Here is a 10,988-nt window from a genome sequence, read left to right as displayed (position 1 = left end):
CTTTCTTTCTTCTTCTTCCCCCCCATCTCCCGTTTCTTTTCGCACGAATCCTCATTTTATTCCATATATTTTGATATTTTGAAGGGTTTTTTTGGCCTTTGGTCCCCCTTTTCATTTCATTTATTCGTGATGTATTTATTTATTCCTTCTCCCCTCCCCCCAGACTTTTTTCAGCAGTCCCTCCTAGTGTCTTCAGGAAAACACCGCTTGTGAGATAAGGCAGCGAGATTAGTGCAAGCGAGAGAAAATATCCTTTTGGAAACGCAAGTCCTTATATCCTTTCTTTGCGTGTCCTCGTGCTGTTCTTTCTTTTGAGCACGGGGGAGGGCGATAATTAACCAAACCGTGTGCCCTGGTTTTCTTCTTGCTGCAGCCTCTCTTAATAACAACAAACAAGGTTTCCTAAGGACTGCTATAATTTCTCTGTGAATTTTGTTTGTGTACAGAGAGACCATTATTCACTTCTCATTTCAATATTTGCACCAGGTTAATAACAGACCTCCGCATCTCCAGCCCGTTTAGAAGAACAACGCGGGAGAGCGGGAGCGCTGAATTCCAGCTTTCAGACCTGTCACGTATCAGTGGTGAGTACTTGACTTTATATACATAGGAATATAAATAGATAGAAAGATAAATCCACGTCAGGTCACTCAAAAGCGGGCAGGAGGGGGGAAATGGGAGCCGCTCCGCCTCGCTATCAGCTCAAGGCGTGTGAGCCTCGCTCACACTTTTGCTAAAGCCCCGCAGTTTGAGTGTCCCAAAGCACGACCCGCACCCAAATGGCCCGCTAGGGAACAACGGGCGTCAAGTGCTCGCTCACGTCTGTCCCTTGTCACGTCTGTCCGTCCTTAACCGCGTCTCAGGGCGCGGAGCCACTGCCGGGAGCTTTGGGCGCTGCGGCGGAGCTGCGAGCAGTTAATAGAGGGCCCAGGAGGAGATCCCGGTTACTGATTGTCCCTGATTGTTGTTTTCTTGATAAAGGAGCGAGCCACTGAATGGGGGTTTGAGCCGAGGCGCCACAAACACAAACTTCGCAGCTGCCGCGTCCCGCCCGCGCCGGGATCACTCTGCACCTCGCGGGCCCCGCGGGGGGGTCGGGCCTCTCCATAGGGCTCTCCATAGGGTTCTCTTTTAGGGTTCTCTATAGGACACTGTCACTAACCGGGGCACAGGGTGCTAAGCTGAAGGGAGTGTTCCCAGAGCCGGAGCTTTGGTCTGTGAGATGGTCTTTGCGGAGATGAAAGACAGAGGATGAGGCTTTTTACATGAGATTCTTATTTCACTTTATTGAATTTTCTGCCCGCCGCTGAGCGGCACCAAACAAGTGCTCTGGGGTCGTGTGGGGCGAGGGCGAGAGCGGAGCCGGCCAACAGCGGCGCCGGGTCGGGCTGGGCCGGGCCGGCGGCACCGGCACCAGCCGCGCAGAACTCCGCGCTGCTCTGGTGGCTCGTAGATTATCTGTAGCCCGGGAGTTCTGCCGGGATGGGGAGTCTAGGGGAGCGGGGAAGGAAGGTGGAAGGTTGCAAAACAGGATTCTTGCTGCAGAGTGTCTTTCCTTTTCTGTTTTCTTTTCTGCCGGCAGACAAAACACGCCAAGGTGTGTTTGTGGGAAAGAGGGGGGCTGAAGGGTTTTCCAGAAATAAGTGACACGAAGCAAACCAGAGCTCCGCTCCTATCTCCGGGCAGACCCCGAACGGCAATAGGAAGAGGAAAATAGGGTGTTACGGCGGCTTTTCTTTGGGAGGGCTGTTCAGGTCGGTAGATCTCCAAGGCTAATCCAAACAACCCGCTTGACTTGTGAGGTCCGGAGTCTAGACAGAGCTGGTGGCTCGGCGGCTCCTTATCTGGGTTTGGGATCAGCCCAAAGAGACTTGTCTTAATGTCCACAGCAGCACTGGGATCTGCCGGGGCCGAGGAGCCACCGCACCTCGCAGACAGCACAACAAACACAGCCACCACCTGGAGCCTTTACAGCCGCTTTGTTGTCGCGGGGCCAGCGCGGCGGCGGCTCCACTCCCTGCCCGCCCGCAAAGCGGCCCCGGTGCCCCCCAGCATCAGCCCCTGCATCCCCGCGGCGGGCGCTGCCCCGCACCGGGACCAGGTGGCAGTGAGCGGGCCCGGCTCTGGTCGGGAGTCGCACTTTGCCTTTATACTTATTTATTTATTCCTCTCTTTTGGTTTTATTAGTATTTTTTTTTTCAGTTAAAGTTTTGCATAGAATAGGGAGAAAAATCATCCCAACTCCTGCTCACTGGCATTAAGGAACGATCGAAGCAAATCAATTAAGAGGGAGGAAGTCGGTTTAGATACAAGATCTTCTTTGGGAGAAGAAAATTGCCTCCGTATTAGGCTCTTTATGCCGGGTGTGTGGATACTGCAGGCTGTAAAGCTTGTTTGATGCAGCTCAGATCAATAAAAGCATTTAACTCAATAGCAAGCAGTGTTTTGGAAAATAGGGAGAAAGAGGCATCTTTTGGCTGGATGTCACTCTTTTTATTTATTCATTTGTTTTCTTGCGTTTTTTAGCTCTTGGCAAATTGGGCTGGGAGATGCTGGATTTCCAAGTTTCTGAATAGAGAGTCAGCCCATCCACGGTCTCTGCTGTTTCTCTACCATAACACAAGACGGTTTGCCTTGAGTCTGAATGATCCCTCTCCAAAATCCGTGCTCTTTCTCAGTGCAGTTGAGTTCAGGGCCATGATATTGCATTCGGGAAGAAAGGAAGCTGATTGCTCTAACTATGATGCACTGATATGCTATTTGCAGCAGATATTGTAATTGAGTCTGCTAATGTGGAATTATGAAATTTGCCAGTGGGTAGGACTCTTTCTCTATGCAATTTAGAAGGTTTGTGGTTTGTGGCTAAGTGCTGTTTTCTAGATTTAGTAGTTGAGAATTTCTTTGTGTACAGAGCAAATTATATTGCAAAGCTTTCGTAATAATTTTCCATCAAACACATTTAAAGCATTTTAAACTTCCAATAAGTCAGAGCATTCAGGACCAAGAGAGCAACACTTCCCCAGAAATTGAATCTTAACGGTGGCAATGGTGCTCCCCTTTCTTTTCTTTCTTTTTTTCTTTTTCTTTTTTTTTTCTCATGGGTAAAACTTGGTGTTTATTTTTATCTGTCACAAATACAAGGTGTTGTTTGAAATGTGTTAAACTTAGCAGGTATATAGAGATAATACTGACGTGTCACTGTGCATGATAAAGTAAAATATGGTGGGAATTAACTTGAAAAGTTTATGAAGGCTTTAACTACAGCCCATAAATTAACGTTTTTTCTTTTTTTTTTTTTTTTCAAAGATATGATACTATGTAGAAGATCTTATAATATACAAAAATGAACCCCCCTCCAATACTTGGTGTCCAAACACTTTTTCTCCAAATTGAGGACACAAACTAAGGGTCCCACTCCTGCAAATGCTGCCTGTAAGTAGAACTTATTAATATTGGACAGTATTAATACTGATCAGGAATTGCAGGAGCAGAGATTCTAGTTTACACACAGCTATTTGAGAAGTTAGTAAAAGTTTTGCTGCTAAGCTCTTGTGAAGCAGGAGGGCACAGCATTCAAGGGCAGAGTCCAATTCTCACTGACGTTAGTGGTCAAAATCTCCCGGACATGTGGGTATAAAACTGGTGCCATGATTTTTGTGGGGGGAAAAACTCCTTGTTTATTTCCTCATCCTTTTTTTTTTTTTCTTCATACTTGACCACAAATGATTATGTGGTTTTCTGTTATAAGACAAATGCGCTCTTAGGATATCAGTGTATCACTAAAAGCATCTTKCTTGGTGCGGTAATTAGAAACATTAGTCAAGGTTCAACTGAACATGCAGTATTTCATAAAATAAAATAGCCACTCCCTACACCACTTACAGCCTCCAAAGAGAAATCTTCATATGTTACAAATTTTGGAGCAGAAAACTTTATGTAAATTATTTACACAATATTTTACAGCAAAACTTATCCTCCAGCAACTTTTAACTTGTAATTTACATGTGCATTGCTTTCGCAGTATGAAGCAAGATTTTTTTTTTCCTGTATTTTTCTCTACTTAGTAAACTTGAATTCAGCTTTATTCTGAGCACTTCCCAGTTATCTGATATAAAATGATCCTGAATTCCTCACCCATTTGGGCACTTGTGGTGTGCTAAGGAAGCAGCATCTGATTCAGTGAAATGAACTGAAAAACTTTTGGTTTACTCAGATATTTTTTTCTCCAGCAGTAAATTCATGCTTTTGGCACTGAAAGACTCAGAGTAATTTTACTTATTCAAGTAATATTTTCATCATTGGGCATTTCATTTTCCCTTCCACACTGAAAACCAGGGGGAGTTTTGATAACCAAGTCAGGATGAGCACTGCTCATCCTGCACTCATCCTTGGCGCTTACTGGCTGCAGACCTCAAATTGCTGTATCACTTTAAATAAAAGTGTTTTAGTTCAGTTTTCATTCCAGATCTTTTTGACTTGCTGTTTAATGTAACTAGGGAGACAAAAAGAAAACAGTGCTCATACAGAAGCAATATATTCAACACAGTTAGATGCTTCTGCTTCATTTTTTTTTAATGCTAGGATTTAAAAACTCTGCCATGAAGTTCAGATATTGTTTTTCTTTTAAAGAATCAGTTTTCAAAAGTTTTCAAGGTACTTTTGTCTATCATGCCACCAAGCATAGCTGTAATATGCCCCTCTTTTTTTTTTTCCCTGAGGAAAGACCCTTTGTTTTAAGAGACTTTAAGGGATTCATACGTCCTCACATTAGTTTTAGACCATCCCTTTTCAAAGTCGTCTATCTCTGCCAATTATGTAATAGCAAAGGCAGGAACACTTACATTATTGCAATGACCCATCACACATCATATTTCTTTGTGGTAAAAATACTATTATGAGGTACTTTAGAGCAGAGGAACAGGCCATTAAAGTAGTCCTGGAAGTGAAATGCCATTATTTGAGGTCTTGACTTTGCAGTTCGTAGGCTCTTTAAAACTTATTACATAAGGAAAATATGCTTTGCTATTTTGATTTAATAGATCATTATCACAGGAAAAAAATATGGACAACTAGGAAAGGCAGGTACCACTTCTTACAACTGTCACATAAAAAAGACTGTTTGACAAATTGTCATTTTTTTCTAGTGATTTTTTTTTTTATAAAAAGACACCTCTTGCTGAAACAACTAGGCAAACCAAGTCACTTATATGGGTGTGCTTAGTGTTATTCTCTGTGCAGTGCCTAATACAATAGGCCATGTTCRTCAGAGGGCCTCAGAGAACAACTATAACAAATATGATCAATAACAGTAAATCAGACTGACTTTATATAGTCCTATGCTATTAACTGACTGATCTGGAGATATACACTCATGTCTTGAGTATGTTTATTTTTTCCCTTGCCTCCCCCACTCAAAAAAAATTACATATTTTATATATTTTTTCCTATACTGTGCTCACTCCTGTTTCTGTGGCAAAAGTCTTGTTAACTTTCACTGGAGAGTTTGGTGTCTTCATTTGGTAAATGCTTCAAATTAAAATGGGAACTAAGAGTGAAGTGGTATGACAAGTAGCAGCTTTGCAATTAGCAGTACAAAGATAGGAATTTATCAAGCTGTTGATCAAACATAGAGTCAGGTCATGTTAATGTGAGTTGCTCTTAAGTTAATGATTGTTTAGCTTTTCCTTGTATTAAAAGCTATTTCTTATTTTGAGCTAAAAGTGAGTCAGGCAGAGATGCAAGTATTTGTCATGAGGTCTAAAAGGAACGGATAATTATTTTTTCCATGCTAATTTAGATCACTGGATCTTCCAGGGTTAGCAAGATGGTAAATGAAATTTTGAGGGCAATGTGGAAGAAAAAGGAGGGAAGATGAGGAAGGTTTATTTTTACCTGTTACACAACCCAGAGCATTTGATAAACTAGTAAGTGCCCTTGGTGTTAGGAGACCCTGTTTGATAGCACAATAGCACAGTTCAGTCTCTCTCTCTCTCTTTTTTTTTTTTTTTCCTAGTGTGTGAAAGGGTGAGCCAGTAATAATGGGCACAAAGATTTCCTTTTCCTTTCACAGAAGTTGAGGAATCCTCATCTGCTCTTGGTAACCAGGTCTCTCCCTCGCTGAGATCTCAAAAAAGAAAAGTTGTAGCAGAGTAATTCCCAAGGTATATGGCTGCCTTCAGTTCACGTCCATTCACGTTGCAGGAAAGGGCAAGAATGACAAAGTGAATGGAACTCTTGATGATGGATGGAGAGCGGGAGTCTCTCATGAACCTTCTCATGCCTTGGTTATAATTGAAATGACACACTGTGAATTGGTCTGCAGACCTGGCAGGGAGGACCCASGCTTGTGTTCAGCGGGGACTTTTTCTGTGCAAAACCCTGAGGAGCATTTGTGGACAGGCCTGGGCTGGAAGGAGGCCAGGCCAGTTCAGCAGAACTGGAACTTGCCTGTTCTCAGGAGCTYGGCCGCCTGCACTTGCCTTAATGCACTGCTCTTGCCCCCTGCACCACTGCGACTGTGACCTGGAAGTCTCTGGATGTGGGAGCACCCGTCTCTGGCTGCTTCTCACCATGAGTTCCCACACTCGGCGGCCCTGTCTCCAGCGCTGCTGGCTGTTGCTTTGGCAGAGAAACTCTCCTTCTGGGCACGATGCCGGAGAGGACTTCAGCAGGGCTTCACCTGGGCCCCACCATCCCTTCAGCACGCACAGGGTCTGCACACGTGCTCCGCGACAGGACGTCGGCCCGCGTCCAAAGAGCTGAGATGTGAGCCTGAACACATGGCATMCGTTGTGTAAGGCCCCGTGACGGGAAGGGGAGAACGTGCTCCTGCTGTGCGAGCGCAGCCCCGCGAGAAGGCAGGGCCCCGAGTGCGGCATGGCGCCGTGTCGCCGCTGCCCCCCATGCTGCACCCGTCACCTGCCAGGCACCAAGGCGGGAACGCGGGGGACGTCCAGGTTGCCCACACTTGCAGGTTGAGCTTTTGGTGGGCCGCAATGTGCATCGTAAGAGCTAATTTTAGGCACCTGGCTCTGTTATGGGATGCAGCATCCTGTGCCATATATGGTGGATGGGGAGAACTAAGTGCTTCTGAGTGGGATACGCAGAAGAACAGCTGCTATTTATTGAGCATAAGGATAGATCACAGATGCTACTCTTCTTCAGGATGTAGGCCCCAGTGCTACTAGAAGTCATTTCTTTGCTCTCAGAATTTACAGCCTAGACCCTTTCTTAATAGCAGGCACTTACATCCCGCTTATTTTTCTTTTTTTTYYTTTTTTYYTTTTTTTTTGAGGGATACAGGGTATCAGTTTTAGCTTTCAGAAAATGCCTGGAGCTGTAGCTCCCCCTGTTCTAAAAGTGATCAGTGCTTAGAGCATTTGCTTAGGATGTGACAGACCTGGTTTCAAATTCCTTCCTTGCCTAAGGGGATGCAGTCATGCATCCCTCCCCCAGCCCAGAGAACGCCTTAATCTTGGAGCTATAGGCTATTCTGAGATGTGTATGCATGTAAGGAGACAGTTGTGGGGGGGTGATTCCATCTTGTGCGCTGAAGCTACTCTACAACACAGAAGAAAATTGAGAGAGGAAATAAGAATATGGGTGTTGAAGTCTYTGTCATGGGAAGATTCAAGTGAAGGGTCTTAACAAAAGGCTGGAGTCTGCCAGGAGTCAGGCAGGTTTAAGCATATGCTAAAGCACAAGTATAAGTATTTGAAGAAAAGTGAGGTATCTCCAGAGGCTGGATACCTCTGGGACTGGCCAGCAGTGGAGCAAAATTTTGAGGATCCCTGCTTTGGTCCTAGGTGCTTAAATTTCACCCAAGCACCTCACCAGGCACCTTGGTCCCTTTTGGGAAGGCAGCCACCCCGAAGGGTGTTTATAGCATGCTGACAACACCCACCAGAAGGAGCCCAGAGTATCTACAGTAGAAAAGATCTGGCCCATTTCCAGCTCCTTTACAGTGTCAGAGCAGTGTGGAGTGGGTCGTGTGAGGGAAAACCGGGACCCTCGATCTCTGTCTCGTTTTCCTTGCTCATTGCTGTCAGATGCCTTGCCCAGCATGTGGGTGAGACTGAGAAATGGCTGAGCGCTAGCTGGAGGCGGCACAGTCTGGATAAGGCTGAAGGCAATGCCAGGAGGCTAGWGGAATTTGCCAGCAGAGATGGGAAAGATGGTATCTGTCCTGCTCGCTGAGGGATCTGCCAACTCCCAAAGTGAGGCTGTGGTTGCTGCTGGGTGAACCCTTGCAGCGGGCTGAGGGAAGGCTTCCAGACACTGCTTCCCTGTCATTTTCTGGCCTGACATCTGTTATTGTTTCTTTTGAAGGTAGACCTTGCTCTTGTGATCTGCCACTTGGATTCTTGCAGTGGGCTCTGTGTTATCTCACATAAATCAGTATGAGCTGCTGCATGAGCAAAATGCCACCACTGCTCATGAGGGAGTGTGTCTTGCTGGAAACATGAGACCTATGTGTCTTGCACTCCACTAGCCACTAATTGGTTTCCAGGTGAGATTTTAAAGAATAGTTTTGATCGTCAATGGCCTGTGAGACAGCATGTCCATCTATCTGCACAATGTGTCCACAGCTGCAAACTGTGCTCAGTGTTGCTAAACTGGTGCATGCACAATATGAAAAAACAAAAAAAGAAACAAGCAAATTACCAGAAAGTTTGCCCAAGTCTTCTTCCTCTTTTGAACCTATCCCCTGCTCTTGCTTATGCTCTGGGCCAGAATGCTTGTGGCCAGAGCATGTTGACCTATGGGATAGGACTCAGGAACACCAAKTTTTTCAGGGTTGTTAAAGAGGGAGCTGCAGTGAAAGGTTCATGTATTTGAGAAAGTTGGGAATGGTTAAGGTTTTGAGCATATCACCGGGAAATTATTTTCTAAGATAGAGGAGATTTTTTTCTTTTCTTATTCATTTATTTATTTTGATACTCTATTTGCACCTGCATGGCTGTAATCCTATTTTTTTGGCTTCAAAGCCTGGGCATAACCATTACATCCATTCCTAGAATACTAGATTTATCCCCTAAGGGAGAGCTGCATGTAGAGGAATCACAGAGGGATTTTTTCTCACATGGATCTTCTAGTCACCTGCTCTTCAATGTCACTGAGTGAACATAATTAACTCTTTTTGAGCTGGTTAGAAACTCCCCAACATATTTATACCAGAATAAAATTATTTTATTGAGAGGTTCCCAGGCTGTTGTATTATGGAACTATTCAGCCTGGTATGCAAATAACTGAGCAGTTACTGTGCAAGCACTTGACAYAGCACAAAGCTCTAAGGTACTCTCTTACCTCTTCAAATTAAGTTTGTGGATCCTCACTCTATTGAGTTCTATAGAGTTGAACACCAACAAGCACTTATTTATAAGCAGACTTGTCTGAAAAGCACGGTGTAAATATAATCGGGATAATATCAATTTGTAATGCAACTGTCTCCATAATTATCAGGAGAAATCTCTTAACAACRAAAAATGGTGTCAAAGAGTGTAAAAGAATCTCACTAGGGTTTTTAATGGAAACTCTGTTGCCTGGATGATTTAAAATTAAATGGAAAGTAGAGGTGAGGAATAAATGCTTAATACAAGGATTCAGCTGCATGTGGAAAGAGATGTTTTATTTTCACTATTATTCATTCAAAATTAAAACTTCAGAATTAAAAAATAATAGTTATGAGGGCAGAACAGAGTAGAAATATTCTTTTTTTTTTTTTCAATAATAGCCCTTAAGAATTCTTATAAGCACTGTTCCTCATTACCAGCATGTAGTAGATGTGTGGCTAAAATAYTTGGTACCATCTAAAAGCAGATTTTTTAACAATATTTTAGATCTCTTGAACAGACAATATTATATAGGAGTATACAAACTGAACATACACTCTTATTTCTTATTTGGGAGAATTTTCCTCTCCAGTCTTTTCTAATTCTATATTTGAGGGCAACACATTCAAAAATTTAGCTTCCTTTTTATAAATTTATGTGCTTGAATCTCAAAATAGCAGGAAGTATGTCTGCAAATCTGCACACGCAAACTTTGATACTGACATTTACTAAATTAAAAATAGAGAACTGGATCATTAAGATTTAAAGATCTTAGTGTAGTAGTGCAGGCAGAGGCAAAGTTGTAGGTAATCTCTGTGTGCTTCTGATTTTGAGGTAATCAAGATCAGATAAAGCTTAAGGTGGTTTGCAGATTCTCTTGCTTTACACACCAGCCCCTTAGGTGTTGTTATGCAGGTGAGGAAACTAGAGCAGTTTTCCTTCCTCTTCTACCCTGACTACCCCTCTCTATGCTGGGACACAACCTACATAGCGCAGACCCRTGGAGGTGTGACGAAGAGTCTCTCAAGAGCTGCTTTCTGGCTGCTTTCTGGCTTTTGTACCACACCCACGACACAAAGAGGCCAGAGCATGGCCTGAAGACCCGATTCAGGATGTTTAAAAATACCATATGTCTAATGACTAAGCTCACCCTCCCCAAAGACATTTTGAAAGAATTTATCCTATACTTAATCACCAAAATGTTCTTGCTGTTTGCCCCTAGCAAGTTTCAGGGTCGTAAGAAAAAGTTAGGGATTTTCTCACAGGAAGGATGTCTTTCTGTGTTTGGGAGTCTACCCAATATACTGTTACACAGTAGAGTGTCAGAGTAAGGAATATTGTACACTTATTTAAGGACTGAAACTCACCCAAGCTGCAAGGCTGTTGCAGGGCTTAATTATGTTTTGCCTGCTCTTTAACATTCAATAAATTTGCAGCCTTTTCTTCTTCCAGCTAACTTATGTGTTTCATTGGAAAACATTGTTTGCTTTCCTTAAAATATTTACAATGTTTCTATCATTTGTCAGTGTTCTGACACTATTAATTCTTCGTCATGATGCGTTAGACTCCAAGTTTACTCAAATGCGCAGACTGAGGTGACACRTTTTAAATATAGCTACACAGTCAAATACATCTTAGTTTCTTTGCCTCTAGGAA

The sequence above is a fragment of the Nothoprocta perdicaria genome, unplaced genomic scaffold (genome assembly GCF_003342845.1).
Source record: "Nothoprocta perdicaria isolate Ctin4 unplaced genomic scaffold, notPer1 scaffold_1, whole genome shotgun sequence".
NCBI lineage: Eukaryota > Metazoa > Chordata > Aves > Tinamiformes > Tinamidae > Nothoprocta > Nothoprocta perdicaria.
This window is presented reverse-complemented; position numbering follows the sequence as displayed.